This window comes from Anabrus simplex, chromosome X (genome assembly GCF_040414725.1).
Source record: "Anabrus simplex isolate iqAnaSimp1 chromosome X, ASM4041472v1, whole genome shotgun sequence".
Taxonomy (NCBI): Eukaryota; Metazoa; Arthropoda; class Insecta; order Orthoptera; family Tettigoniidae; genus Anabrus; species Anabrus simplex.
Window position 1 is genome coordinate 73,554,112 of NC_090279.1, and position 15,715 is coordinate 73,569,826.

The 15,715-nt window shown below is 40.7% G+C and overlaps 1 protein-coding gene and 1 long non-coding RNA gene across 2 annotated transcripts in view; one reads left to right on the forward strand and one right to left on the reverse strand.

The window, feature by feature from the left end:
• Nucleotides 1-15,715, reverse strand: part of LOC136886221 (uncharacterized) — a 450,091-nt gene that overhangs the window by 363,321 nt on the left and 71,055 nt on the right. The gene's annotated exons all lie outside the window — the stretch shown is intronic.
• Nucleotides 1-15,715, forward strand: part of LOC136886660 (uncharacterized) — a 41,635-nt gene that overhangs the window by 2,618 nt on the left and 23,302 nt on the right. The window lies entirely within an intron of this gene.

The following is a 15,715-nucleotide window of genomic DNA, read 5'->3' on the forward strand; positions in this document are numbered from 1 at the left end:
ATACTACACACATTGTAGCCATCTCTTGGCAAGTGAAAAATATTCTTTTTCTCCCTAATGTGGTCTGTGATGATACTAGCCCAATGTGACTTATAATATTTGTACCGGGAGGTGCACCTCAACCCCGCACATTGAAAAGAAGCGCCTTAGGGAACACTATCTATCGAGCAAAACTTGAAACCACTAATGCGTAAAGTTGGGACATTGATCAGAAGATGTCACTACTGAATAACTGAGTATGTTATTTTAACATTTCCTGAACTGACTGGATTTCTTTGTTTTGCTTTGGTGTACATCAAAAAGTTTGAATTTTTCTCCATAGATGTCCCCACAAAAAGCTATGGTCATGCACTCTGGTGCAAGGTGGAATAATTACTGATTTAAAGAAGTTTTGGGTTTATAACTTTTTCTAACTAAATTTACTTTCATTTATTTTGATACTTGAATGTATTGCAACACTCCCTTCTCAGCTCACCAGCTTTGAAGTCTGACCAATCACAAATTTTCTGTATTTATTTTTCAGCCAATCATAAGCTTCTTGTAACTTTTTGAGCATCAAATAAAATGAGAGGGTGTGGTCAGATTTTGCCCAGAGCCTTCTCGAACCCTCCCGTCGCGTATAAAAGCCGCGACTTTTTCTAGTTACCTTTTCTTATTCTCATCAAATTTCTGAGTGTATGTTAAGACAGGAGGCCTAATTCTTTGGCAGGCAGAACATCAGCCCAGGTAATGGCCACCAGTTTTCTATATCTGTAGCTATCTCCTTAAACTCGCAGGAGGGGAAGCTTCTAATGTTTAGACTATGTAACCATCTGTTTTCAAAAATGTAAGCTTTCATTCTGCTAATGTAAAATTTCATACAGACTTAAACTGTAAATTGGGGATAATAATAATAATTTCGTGTGGCTATTTCTAGCCGAGTGCAGCCCTTGTAAGGCAGACCCTCTGATGAGGGTGGGCGGCATCTGCCATGTGTAGGTAACTGCGTGTTATTGTGGTGGAGGATAGTGTTGTGTGTGGTGTGTGAGTTGCAGGGATGTTGGGGGCAGCACGAACACCCAGCCCCCGGGCCATTGGAATTAACCAATGAAGGTTAAAATCCCCGACCCAGCCGGGAATCGAACCCGGGACCCTCTGAACCGAAGGTCAGTACGCTGGCCATTCAGCCAACGAGTCGGACAATTGGGGATAGTGAGTGTGTTATCCTCTCGAATTCCCCTTCAGTTTATCCTGAGGTGACTACGATTTTGTAAACTTTTTCTTCTGTAAATCACTCATTAACTTCTGTTTCGAGTCACCTCAGTTGTGTAGAATTAGCCTCTGCATCATCGGGCCACAAGCCCAAGTAGGGTTTCAAAAGTTGGTTTTCAAGGAGTGCAAGTTTACGACTGCAAACATTTTGATTTTTGGACCAGTAATATAACCTGTTGTTCTCTTCCATGACGGCCCAGTAGTATGGGTACTAGATACTGCTGTGTAAAGGAATTGTAAATTGTAGGTTGTGCCGAGAGATGCCAGAAATTGTAAAGTTTTGTGTAATGTGTCCTTGAGTAGGCTGTAAGGAATTTGGAGCACAGCATCCTTGGTTGAGTTTAAAGAGCATGTAAAACTCTTGTCTGTTATTGGTGCAATTTTGAGTGGGGCCTTTGGAAGGCCGTACGTGTAACCTTTGGGGCAAGGTGCTCTTGAACTGTGTCTTGGGAGATATCCTCCTTATCTAAACAAACACAACATTTGTGATGTTGCAAACTTGTAAATTGGAGCTGGAAGCTCAAAACTTGTAATTTCCAACCCTTGGGTTTCTATTCTTGTTTGCTATTTTGTACCTGACATACTGCTCCTTGACCTAGTGAAGAATTTTTTTAAATTTGAGATCTGAAATGAAATATCACCTTTGTCTTAAAGTTTAAATTAATCTTTGAGATCGTAGATAGATCCATTAATGCTGACACCTTCTTTCACCTCTCTGTGTTCCACAGATAATCTCGGAACAATATTACTTAAACATGCAATGAATAAATAAGCCATTCAAAAGTTATCTTGCCTTTCTGTTTCATACTTCGTAAGGGATAGTGTTTGTGAATAGACCTTGTAAGTTCACCATTACTCACCTGAACATTCGTTACATGAATAACTCATCATTACCAGGATGCACTTTTGATCACTGGCCTCGTCCACTTCATAGCATGCGTGTCATCTTCTTTTACTATGACTATGTTGCTATGGGGTATTTCATTGCCCATTTATTGAGATATTCATTTCACCATCTCCTCCAGGAGTTCTGGGTTAGCTGCTGAAAATATGGCCATGTGGGCAGGGTTGTGATGAGAGAGGAAGTACACTGACTGACAGTGACAATGCAACACCAAGGAGGAGTGGTTTGAAAGGGATGAAAGTTGGGAAAAAAACAGAGACGGCACGGATGAATAATTGATGTTCATTTCAAACCGATATGCAGGTTACACAATGCGCACGGCATCGACTCAGTAGGATGTAGAACCACCGCGAGCGGCGATGCACGCAGAAACACGTCGAGGTACAGAGTCAATAAGAGTGCGGATGGTGTCCTGAGGGATGGTTCTCCATTCTCTGTCAACCATTTGCCACAGTTGGTCGTCCGTACGAGGCTGGGGCAGAGTTTGCAAACGGCGTCCAATGAGATACCACATGTGTTCGATTGGTGAGAGATCCGGAGAGTACGCTGGCCACGGAAGCATCTGTACACCTCGTAGAGCCTGTTGGGAGATGCGAGCAGTGTGTGGGCGGGCATTATCCTGCTGAAACAGAGCATTGGGCAGCCCCTGAAGGTACGGGAGTGCCACCAGCCGCAGCACATGCTGCACGTAGCGGTGGGCATTTAACGTGCCTTGAATACGCACTAGAGGTGACGTGGAATCATACACAATAGCGCCCCAAACCATGATGCCGCGTTGTCTAGCGGTAGGGCGCTCCACAGTTACTGCCGGATTTGACCTTTCTCCACGCCGACGCCACAATCATCTGCGGTGACTATCACTGACAGAACAGAAGCGTGACTCATCGGAGAACACGACGTTCCGCCATTCCCTCATCCAAGTCGCTGTAGCCCGGCACCATGCCAGGCGTGCACGTCTATGCTGTGGAGTCAATGGTAGTCTTCTGATCGGACGCAGGGAGTGCAGGCCTCCTTCAACCAATCGACGGGAAATTGTTCTGGTCGATATTGGAACAGGCAGGGTGTCTTGCACATGCTGAAGAATGGCGGTTGACGTGGCGTGCGGGGCTGCCACCGCTTGGCGGCGGTTGCGCCGATCCTCGCGTGCTGACGTCACTCGGGCTGCGCCTGGACCCCTCGCACGTGCCACATGTCCCTGCGCCAACCATCTTCGCCACAGGCGCTGCACCGTGGACACATCCCTATGGGTATCGGCTGCGATTTGACGAAGCGACCAACCTGCCCTTCTCAGCCCAATCACCATACCCCTCGTAAAGTCGTCTGTCTGCTGGAAATGCCTCCGTTGACGGCGGCCTGGCATTCTTAGCTATACACGTGTCCTGTGGCACACGACAACATGTTCTACAATGACTGTCGGCTGAGAAATCACGGTACGAAGTGGGCCATTTGCCAACGCCGTGTCCCATTAATCGTTCGCTACGTGCGCAGCACAGCGGCGCATATCACATCATGAGCATACCTCAGTGACGTCAGTCTACCCTGCAATTGGCATAAAGTTCTGACCACTCCTTCTTGGTGTTGCATTTGCTCCATTAGTCAGTGTATAATCATGATCAGGGAGTGTAGTAATTGGCTCTCCTATAAGGAAATTGGTTGTAGTTAGGTAAGAAGTGTCAAAAGGTTCATCATTTAGCTTTGGTGAGGGGATGTATGTGTTTCAAAATGGTGCATTCTTTGTTGGTGAAGCGATAAGAATCCATCGCTTGTCTGGGGCGTTAAATCAGACTCATGAAGGCTGCTTCCTAGATTCCACCAAAGTTTGGTGTTGCAGGAGGGATGAAATGCCACATCAGTCCCATGCCTGCAATTGTGCAAAGAGTTGGTTTTCTGAGGGGTATTTTGCAGGAAGGCCTTGATCTCTGTAGCTGCTCCACTGAAGTTTGTGCCATTATTGCTGTAAATGTTTAGGGGTTGACCTCTATGAGAACTAAGTTGATAAAGTGCAGAGAGAAATGTTGTTGTGGTCAGATCGGGTATCATGTCGAAGTAGAGAGCCTTATTAGCTAGCAGTCTGGTCTTGTTCGATTTCACACAATTTTTTATTAGATTTGGGCCAGCATAGTCTGTTCTAGTTTTAAGGAATGGGTATGTCGGGGTTAAAGGCACCATTTGTGTATTTCTCATTAATTATTGCTCTATGTAACACTTTGATTAGAGTAATCAGGATCCTGATTTTTATTCCTCCAGGCGTGAGTTCACGGCTGATGATGCGTATGCAATGGGCGACACATAAATTAGTATGACACGATATAATACCTGAGATGTGTATTAGTGTGGCTTCTTTCTGTTCCCCTTTCTGAAGAGATCCTAAACTTGTCTCTCAGAGTGTTGAGTGCCAGGATGAAGTAGTCCAAGGTGTTCTGCCATCATAATTACATTTGTGAGGTGATACAGAATTTCTAATGTTTCCAGTCCGCTAGTATTGGAGTATTGTGCAGTCATCCACTGACAAGAAGATGGCCTTCTTGATCTATGATTGTATTAATAGTCTTTATATGAGTTGTTAGTTTCCTGCACAACATTAATATAATATTTGTGACCGGGGGAGTTGGCCGTGCGCGTAGAGGCGTGCGGCTGTGAGCTTGCATGCGGGAGATAGTAGGTTCGAATCACACTATCGGCAGCCCTGAAAATGGTTTTCCGTTGTTTCCCATTTTCACACCAGGCAAATGCTGGGGCTGTACCTTAATTAAGGCCACGGCCGCTTCCTTCCAACTCCTAGGCTTTTCCTATCCTATCGTCGCCATAAGACCTATCTGTGTCGGTGCGACGTAAAGCCCCTAGCAAAAAAAACCATTTGTGTAAAGGGTTCAACTCCGATACAAACAGTGGACTTCAATTTCACTCCGTGGGTTGTTTACAACAATCTCAGATAATTATATGTTACAAATCTCAAGACTGGTCCATATTGAAATGTACATTAATTCAATGAGGTTACAAAAGTTTATTGAAATCCTCGTATTCAATACACATTGGGTTCTTAAAATTAAGAATTTCATCTTGTCATACTAATTTAAGGGGACATGTTTCGCCCATTGCATGTGCATCATCAGCTGTGATCTCATGCCTAAGGGATTAAAATCACGATCCTGATTACTCTAGTCAAAGTGTTACATAGAGGACCGTGTGTTATAAAAAGGAGGAAACTTAGTCCCATGCCTGCAGTTGTGTGAAGAGTTGGTTTTCTCAGGGTTGTTTTACAGAAAGGTCTTGATTTCTTTATGTACTCCGAAGAAGTTTGTGCTATTATCGTTGTAAATGTTCAGCCTACAGCCAACAGCGCATAAGCTCAATGCTCTGCCCATCTCCTCTCCTTCACCACACCCCCTTCCCACAATACCACACAGATACAATACAAGAAGTGCAAGTGTCATTTGTTCTGATGCTGCAAAGGCAACTAGTTCATACCAGAAAGGTAGACGGTGTAGGTAAATGTATACACAGTGTTTTTCACAAAATGTAACCCTTTTTTCGTTGATCTTAAATATCGATCTACCCTCCTCTCGTTACTGATTCTTCATTACACATCTCTCAATAGTCGATTTCAACATTGAAGCTGTAGCCAACTTCAAGCACGAGTGTCTCCACTTGACTAATTTGATAAAAGGAGGCTACCACATCAACTAGTAAAAACATACACAGCAACACACAGTCATGAACCTTTTTTCACTTCAACGAAAATAAAAAGTGAGTGGCCTCCCCACACAAATATGGGTTTGTTGCTGCTTGTTTTTTTAAGGTGTCTAGCATTGAAGGTCATCGGCCCAAATATGGGTTTAACAGGGTGTCCACCTGCATGGAAAACTGCAAATCAGGGAATGTCAGAGAATTCGATTAATAGCGGGAAAACCAGGAAATGTCAGGGAATTCAAAAAATATCTAGAAATTCATTCTTTGGCCAGATAAAATGGACATACCTTATTTATCCCTTAATAGAATCACATTTTTTAATTTTTGTAACACTAATCTTGGGTAGGCTTATGTCTTTTATGCCAGGAATAAATTGTGAAGGAAACTGAATAAACATTAAAACAAAACCAAGTGTGATATTGAATGTGAAGTAACCAATAGCTTCAGTAGCTTGTAATACTAATTTAAGGGGACATGTTTCGCCCATTGCATGTGCATCATCAGCCGTGATCTCATGCCTAAGGGATTAAAATCACGATCCTGATCACTCTAGTCAAAGTGTTACATAGAGGACCGTGTGTTATAAAAAGGAGGAAACTTAGTCCCACGCCTGCAGTTGTGTGAAGAGTTGGTTTTCCAATTTTCAATGTTTTGATTTGCTTACTATTGTATATTCTGTGTTGTTGCTGAATGGAGAGGCCTATATTTTGTTTTCAGCTTTCTAATAGCTTAAATATATGGCTTCCACAGTGAAATATGCATATAGACAACAGATGACTCTGTTTGTTTACTATGTAATGACGTGTGCGATAGTCACTACCTCGTAAAATGTAAAAGGAGACAAAAAACTCTGACTGAATGCAGGTAAGTGTGAAAATCACTTGAACTTAATACTCATTCAAGTGCTCATTGCTATTGCAATTATTATTATTATTATTATTATTACATGTGCTGATGTAGGTAAACCTTGTGTAAATGCATAATGCATCGTGTTACCATTCGGGCCTCGCCATGTTGAGTTTCTAACCTATCTGATAAAATGGTTCGTCACGGACGTGGGTGAGTGAGGCTCCTCAGTAATCAAGTGATTTGAAGGTGTTATGCAGCAGTGGAAGTGATAAAAACTTGCGGCAGTGTTACGTTTGTATTTATGAATCGTACCAACACATTTTGTTGGTATTGTTCTTTTTCTTCCAAATTTGCATTGTAAAGAAAATGGGCCGCCAAAACAACAGACTTAGAAGCCCAGCCACTACCAATGATGCCAACGTAGACCACCTCATGAATTGTGCGCTGGATGACTTCATTAACTCGGACAGCTTCCTTAAAAAAATTGTGCAGGCCATTTTGACCTGCATAACAGAAATGGTTATAAGAGAACTTGAAAAAAGTTTAATATTTAATGTCGAAGCATTTTCAGAGTTAACTGAATATCTTGATAAAAAGGAGGTGGAAATCCACAAAATGAAGGAGGATATGGACTCCAAATGTTATTCATTGGAGCAATACAGCAGGAGGAATAATGTAAGATTTTCGGCATCCCCAAATGTTTGAACGAAAACTGAGATGAACTAGTGCTCAGCGTGTGCAAAGCAGTAGGTGCATATGTTACACATAATGATATTGATAGGTGTCACAGACTAGGTCCTCGATCACCATGGAAAACGAGACCTATCCTATTCAAATTTGTGTCTTATCACTCATGGCAGAATGTCTTCACTAGGAAAAGGAAACTGAAAGGCTCATCCACAACAATCTGTGAAGATCGTACAGCTACCAGAATGTCCATCATGACGACAGCACTCCAATGTTTTGGTCTTAGGAACACTTGGACTGACTCAGGAGACATCATAATCAAGAAGGCTGACGGGATGAAATTAAAAGTGTGCCAGTTAAAGGAACTTCCTATGGCATAAGCTTCTCTTGCAGTGCTGCCTTATCACTTGACAATGTGAGTCCAATCCCATCGTTTACCATAAGTCACAGCTGAGGAGCTAGCTTTTTAATTTTTTTCAAGTAAATTTGTCTATCTATCTATCGATCCATTTACTGTATTTATCTATCTGTCTAAATATCTATTCACTTAATCCGTCTTCTTATCCTACCACCTGTCGATCTACATACTCTTTAATAAAATTTTCCTAACTCGTTCTCTTTTAAGTCAGGCCTCCATATTACATGTACATAGCTCTAACGTCAACACGACATAGAAAAAGCTCCTACTTGAGTATTCTGTATGCCTAATCTACTGTTGCACGTTATCACTATTATTACTGACAATTTAATTACTTAAAATATGTTAATTGCTGATCATTAATAGGGTGTAGTCACATGCGGTGTTTTAGTTTCATATTAGCAATTGGCAATGCATACCACAAACAGCCATAATCCCTCTGATCATAGCAATATTTTCCCTTGCCACACTTCCCCTTCCCCAGCTATCCCATCAACCTGTCTACCTGCTAGTCCATTCACCCTAATCTCCCCCTCCTTGAAGTTACAACACACATTGTCCAGTCAGCCCTAAATAGACAGAAAAGCACACTTCACTTATGTCACCTTAGTGCCAAGAGTTTAGTTTCTCAAACTCATATAGATGAATTAAATATGTCATAGAAAGAAAGAGATCCACCTAATCAATACTAATTTATTAAAATTTTCTTCTTAATAACAGGACCTGTTTCGACTCTTCACAAGTCATCCTCAGCTGTCATATACATTCACATTAGAATACATCTTTTTAATAGTTGTACCTTGCCCGTAAACATCTCATATTTGACTGACATTAAGTAATATGTGAATAATAAGTAAATAATACTGTTTTCTATGTCTAAGTTTAGAAAACTATTATATATTAAAAAGATACCACTTTTTGAACACATTAAAAGGATCACAACATATGATAAAACTTTGCTATGTACATATGACCTTGAACTATATCATTAACGTTCAAGTTTTATGAGTAAAACAAGTTCCTAGAATGACTTTGTCATATTGCGTTGTTTTTAGTCTTAAGGTCTATATTACTTATTTTGACAAGGTATAAGCCTAATATAAAGTATATTATAAAAGCATACGCAGCTACATTTAAGCACATTTTATTATCAAAAACAATATATTGACAGAGACCAAAAGAAGCAAAGATAATATTAAGACAAGAAATAGTTGACTGAGCGGTTGTCATCGTTGTCGGAAACAACCAAGAAAATCTAGTGAAGCCATCTACGCACACCAGAACAAATTTTTTTCTGTTCCCCTTTGATTGGGTAAAGGTCCGACGTAGTCTATATATAGATGCTCCTTGGGGCGAAATGCTTGTTGCAACGACAATAGCCCTAGCTTATTGGCCAAGTTGGGCTTGCTAAGCAAGCAAGATTTACAAGCATTAACCATTTCCCTATTTTCACCGTCCATACTCTTCCAAATAAACATCTCTCTGATCTTTTCCCGAGTTTTAAAGGTGCCTAAATGTTTCATGATGATATTTGAAGATCATGGGTACAAGCACGGCTGGAACCACTACTTTCATCTTGTGATCGTGCCTCGAAGGGCAACACAAAGGCCCGTTCCTCAATACGTAAGGGACAAACCTGTTATCCAGAAGAAAATGTTCCCATAATGGGAGACAGCACTGTATCTCCACGTTGATATTTCTCAATATCCCGAAATAACATACAGTCATCAGTCAGAATAGCACTAATACATGAAGATATGGGTGTGGGAAGAACAGAACTATCTTCCTGTTTACCGGTTTCAACCTCATTAGAAAACATGCGGCTTAGTCAGCAACTGTATTCTCTGACCCCCTAATGTATCTTACATCAAATTGGAATGCAGAAATCCTGATAGCCCAACGGGCAATACGTCCAGTATGACGAGACCTAGCTAATGCGCATTTCTAGGCTTGATTGTCCGTCCCTAATTCAAATCTGTCATGTTCCAGATAAAGGCGGAACTTCTCCAGGGCAAACAATACTGCCAAACACTCCAGTTCATAGATAAAATATTTGGCTTCTGGAGCCGACAAGGTCCTAGACGTATAGGCGATGGGCCGCCTTCCGAATTCCGCTTCCTGAAGAAGGACAGCGGGGACAGTAGATGAAGAGGCATCTGTTTGTACTATGAATTTCTGAGAGAAATCTGGCATGGATAATACAGGGGCGTTACAAAGAGCTAATTTGAGGTCTTCAAAAGTGGCTTGCTGCGACGGCCACCACTGAAATTTGACGCCTTTCCTCCGTAGTAGTTTCAGGGGCGCCGCCCTATTAGCGAAGTTAGGAATAAACTTTCTGAAGAAATCCACCATGCCTGTGAACCTGGCAATGCCTTTGATGTCCTTAGGAGGCTTGAAATCACGGATAGCCTGTGTTCTGGAATGATCCATAGAAACACCATCGGGTGACACAATATGCCCTAAGAATAATAGAAAGGCTTAGCAAAAGCTACCTTAGGTAGTTTAACTGTCAACTCAGCCTTCCGAAGGCAATTGAGGACTTCGAAAATGAGTTAAAGTTATTAACGTGAAGTAGAAATATAGTACTATCACGTGAAACAAGAATTTGCTTTGAAATCGTCCATGTCTTCACGTTATAGAGCACTGAATTCTTGGTCGTGCAACAGAATGGGCCAAGTCATGCAGGCAGTGAATTCAAAACCGGCCATGTCATGTTGCACCATTATTGTCTGGAATCTTGTGTTCTTATATTACGCAACAATGTGGTAATATCAATAGACAAAATCCTTCCTTATTGTACAGTGTATTCTTTGAAGTCATAATATTTTGTATTTTGTTCGTTTGCAACACTGATTTATGTAGTCATAGGCTTCTAGCATCTTTTGCGCAAAAGCAACCCTATTTCCTGTGTGTCGTATTTTGTCATTATTGTGTAGTATAACGTGTATATTTTTCCGACTGGTGAACTTAAAAATGTATTTTCATACCTCGTCCTACGTAATGGAAACATCAATAGATTAAGAGATACATCACAGTGGACATCACAACAACAAAAGCAAGAGTGGTAAGAATAATATTTTATTTTTCTACAAATTACCAAAGTTTCTTGCACAAAATTCTGCTCATGTAAATGGTGAGATATTTTACAATAATGAACTTGGGAAGTACTGAAGTCTGTGTAAAAGAGGAAAATTGCTGGCTCAAATGACACCTCACACAGTGATCTGTCTCTAAAACTGAAGACAAAATGTCTCCTGCAAAACCACTTTGGCTCAACATGGCAAGATCGTCCATCACTGCAGTTTTATAAAACTACAGTATAATATTAGCAAGTGAAACAGTTTTCACTGGTCATGAGAGTTCCAACACCATCTCTGAAGTCTGCATCAATAGTCCACGTGAAGTGCCTGACATTGTATTAAAAATAAGAGCAAATTGAAGGCTTAAAACAACAATATTACTTAGCATGTGTGACCAGTACCTATCTTAATAATGATTCTATTAATATAAGTGACTATTATTGCTGATCATTTTCTTTTACTCTGTTCAAGATCTAAGTGAACTACGAACTTTTAGTGAGACAAATCCTATTTTGTATTCTCCTCAGCTTTCTGATGTTTTTCCTCATATATTATTATCCCATGTGTGCTGAAATGCTTTTTTTTAAATTGCAATACAGAAAAGTAATTGCAATGTCAATTTATTTTCATTAAATTGCCTTTTTTCACAAGGGTTTGGAGTTTAAATTTAATACAGTTTCAGAAAAAAGCCTAAAATTGTACAAAATTGCAACAAAAACAGCCAAGTCAAAATTTATATTAACAAAAAAGATGGGTTCATTATGAGTCAGATTTCCCAAAACAGCGGAACTTAAATAATTTTCCATTAAGGACATAACTATGAAAAAAAAATTGTGGCTATCATTGCTTTGTCTCTACAGGTTTTTCATCTATACTGAAAAATATGCCTTCAGTGACTTGGCCGGTTTTGATACTAGGCGCCTCAAGTGTTCTTCGAAGGTCTCTGAAAACACGACGACATCATCGAGGTAATGATACAGATATTCGAATTTCATATCAGAGAAGAGCCTGTCTAGTATGAACAGCTGCACCCGTGTGGAGTCCGAAGGGCACGCGGTTATATTCATACAAGTTCCAATCCGTACCGAAAGCCGTTAGATGTTTCGATTCTTCTGCTAGATGTACCTGCTTATATACATGATTAAGATCAAGGATGGTAAAGAACTTGGCCTTTCAAAACCAGGAAAACAAGAGAGAAGATCAGGAAGAGGCACAGACTGTAAAAGCATCTTACGGTTCAAAAACCCTGTAATCAATAAGAGGCCTGAAGCCTGCTCGGGGTTTCGGCTCAAGAAATATGGGCAATGAATACGCCGACTTTGAAAGTCTAATAATACATCCCTTAACATCTGATCGACGTTTTCATGATGGGTGTTTGGGTACAGCCTATAAGGCGGAAACCTAACTGGAACAGAATCTGTTAGTTCAGTCTTATATTCAATAAGGTCACTAAGCCATGAGTATCAGAAAATACACCAGGAAAGGACTGACACAACCTTCTAATAGTTTCAGCCTGTTGCTGAGGTAGCTGCCTAAGATCTAATGACATCTCACTCTGGGTAGGCGGAATAGATGAACATGATACAGAATTATATTCCAATAGGGGAATATTACAGTTACTAGCTAGTTTGAAGATGCACGCTTTGCTCTGAATGTCGAGCACAAGACAAGTATTAGACATGAAGTAGTCCCTAATATTACAGGACAAGACAATTGTTTAGCTACAAACAACTTAACTTTCCAGGTAAACATTGAAATACGAACTTTAGAAAAAATGAAACCTTAAATTTCTAATGGGGAGGAGTTAGCCGAAACACACTTAACAGAAGTGGAACAATATTCAGGAAATTTACAACATGTTTTTAATTTAGAATACCACTCTTCAGAAATTTATGAACTCACACTTTCTGAATCTAATAGAGCCGTGACTGCTTCGTTATTTACTTCAGTATTCGGAAATGGCACGAATCTTGGGGTCTCTGCCGCAATTCTGAGGCATTCTCATTTCACACTTAACTGAATTGTTACTTGGTTTCACGGGGCCAGAGCCTCGGGAAGGTGAACATTGTGACACAGCCAAGGACGCTAGTCACTTCCTATCACTTGGATTTGTGGAGGCGGCACCAGAAGTCGAACAAGATGGTGTGCTGTTAATATTAGTGCGATTCTTGTGAAGGTGAGCAAATGAGCCGCATTTAAAGCAACCTTGCGATGGACCTGCTCCGTTCCTAGTCCCACTAGATTTTATCGTGGGGAATTTGTTTCGAAGATGTTCAGTTGATCCATATGGCTAACACTTGCGAGTGGGAAAAGTTCGGCGAGGTGGTGGCCGAGAGCTGTTAGAAGACGGAGGGGGCTCCTTGGAGACTCGTAACGTATCGGCGTACCTTACTCCTTTGGCTGACACAGCCATTACTTCTAATTCAGGGACGGTTTTAGGTCCATATGCAAAACATACGTACTACTTATAGGGCGGAGATATACCTTCAACGATCGGCTGCACAATTTGGTCTTCATTGAAATGAAGAACGAAAAACCTGGTGTAAAACTTAATATCCTGTATAGAGTCTGCCAGGTTCTCATCCAACCTCTGGACTCTAAAGTAGTACTTTTGGATTAACGAAGACATGGCTCTAGCCGGAATGAAGTTAGCCAGCAGGTGGGCATGGAAGTCTTCTGTAGATGATCGATCAGCTATTGCTTTAACTATTTTGTCCGAGAGGACGCCTACAGAATAAGGGTAAATAACTTGAAATATTTGGGAGTGAGAGAGAGCAAACACTAAAGCATGGTCCTGAGATTCCACTAAAAATCTTAAGAAAGAAATTACTTCATTCGTTGAATTTACTCAAAACTTGGAAATGTCTTTAAGCAACATAGCCAAGGGGTGTGGTAAGCTGCTGAAACCGGGCGATATAATACTGGACTGCATTGAAGGTGAAGAAGGTTCGACCACAGCATTAGTCATAAATGACGTTGGAAATTGTCTTGGATGACCAGACCCTGTTTCCTATGGGGCAGATGTTTTTTGAGTAGCCACGTATGATCTACTCTCAATCACTCTACCAGATTCCTCGTCAGTAGACAAGTTTATCGTAGGGAATTGGTCGCTTTTAGGAGTAGCGGCCCCGGGCAGCAGTTGACTAACTTTATTCGACATATCAGAGAGATGTTCTAATAGATTACTGACTTCCTTAGCATGATCGTCCTTCAATTTTAGAGACAATAGGTCCCTAGCTCTATTGTAAAAATGGAACAGTCTAGCTTGAACTCTTAATTTGGTTGGCAGAAGGGTCACTCATTAAAAAAAAACTAACTACAAATGCTAGTTCTGTGGTATTATCAGTGATAGTGGATAGAGCCTCATCAATGTCCTTTCCTCCAAAATACCGAAATACAAATAGGAAGTTCTGCAGATTCCTTAAATTTGGTAATATTTACCACAACCGTGCCTCCAGTTTGGACCTTCCTAATTATGAGCTCATAGATTAATTCCTCCTTGTGAAAGTGCCCGGGAGCGAGGACTTCGCGAGGACCCGACATGTTGACAGAGGAATGAAACAATTTAGAAAATTTCCAGCAACCGAGACCATTCTTAGAGTTCGGAGCGAATTCTACGTTTAGCCGTCAATACGGGCTTTATCTAGACCCACTCAACCACGCTCTGCTACCAGTTACCGAGTGTTCATGGATCACAGAGATGTGAAAGAAGGTGCTACGGTAGTCAAAGATTAATTTCAAACTATAAAATTAAGGTTATATTTTTTTCAGATATTAAATTTTAACAAACAGTAATATTTCAGGTACAGAGGTAGTTTTTACAAAATAGAAAAACAGAAAGCCTAGAAAATATTAATTACAAAATTCGAGCTTCCAGCTCCCTATTTAAAAGGTCCCTACGTCACTACTGTTGCGTTTAGTTAGATAGGCAAGGAGACGAATCTTCCAAATCGTTTTACAGGAAATTTTAAATCACAATTTTCAAGAACATTTTTCTTCAAAGTTTACAAGTTATGGCCTTCCAAAGGCAGCATTCAGTATCTCAGAAATATATTTTACATTTGAAGAAAAGAGCCTCAATGCTCTACAATTCTACCAAGGAGACTACGCTTCCATACCCTTACAGCCTTTAACTTTTACAGTAGTGATTAGAACGTCTTGCTTAATCAAATTTACACTTTCTGGCCTCTGTAGACACATCAATTTAACAAGGCCATATCAGTTGATTTTTAAGTTTATACAGGGGTATCGAGTACTCATTCTCCCGGGCCTTCTTGAAAAATTACATGTTCAATTACTGGCCCAAAAATCAGAAGTATGGAGGTGGAAACTTGCGCTCCTTGAAATGCAATATTAAAACTCTACTTGGTGTATTGGCCCGACAATGCAGAGGCTAATCCCACACTACTGAGGTGACTAGATGGAGGAAATTTAAATTCCAAGGCTACAGATAGAAAACTGTCACAAAATCATAGTCACCTCAAAAACAAGTTGATAGGGAACTCGAGAGGGTGTCAGACTCTCTATTCCTGAATTTCAGTTAAGTATGATTTACTCGAACTTTTACATGAGAAGAAAGAAAAGTTTGCATTTTAGGAAATGGACTGTTACATAGTTAAAGATTGGAATCCTCCCCTCGAATCAGCTTGTGGAGATAACTTCTGAGATAGAAAAATGGTGGCCATTACCTTAAGTGATGTTCTGCTTGCTGATGGATGACGCCACGCCTCCTCTCTTAGCACACGCTCAGTAGCACGACGATCAGTAAGACCAGTTAACTCGGAAAAGTGTCAGCTTTTTTACCCGAGAGGAAGGTTCGAGAAGGCTCCCGGCTAA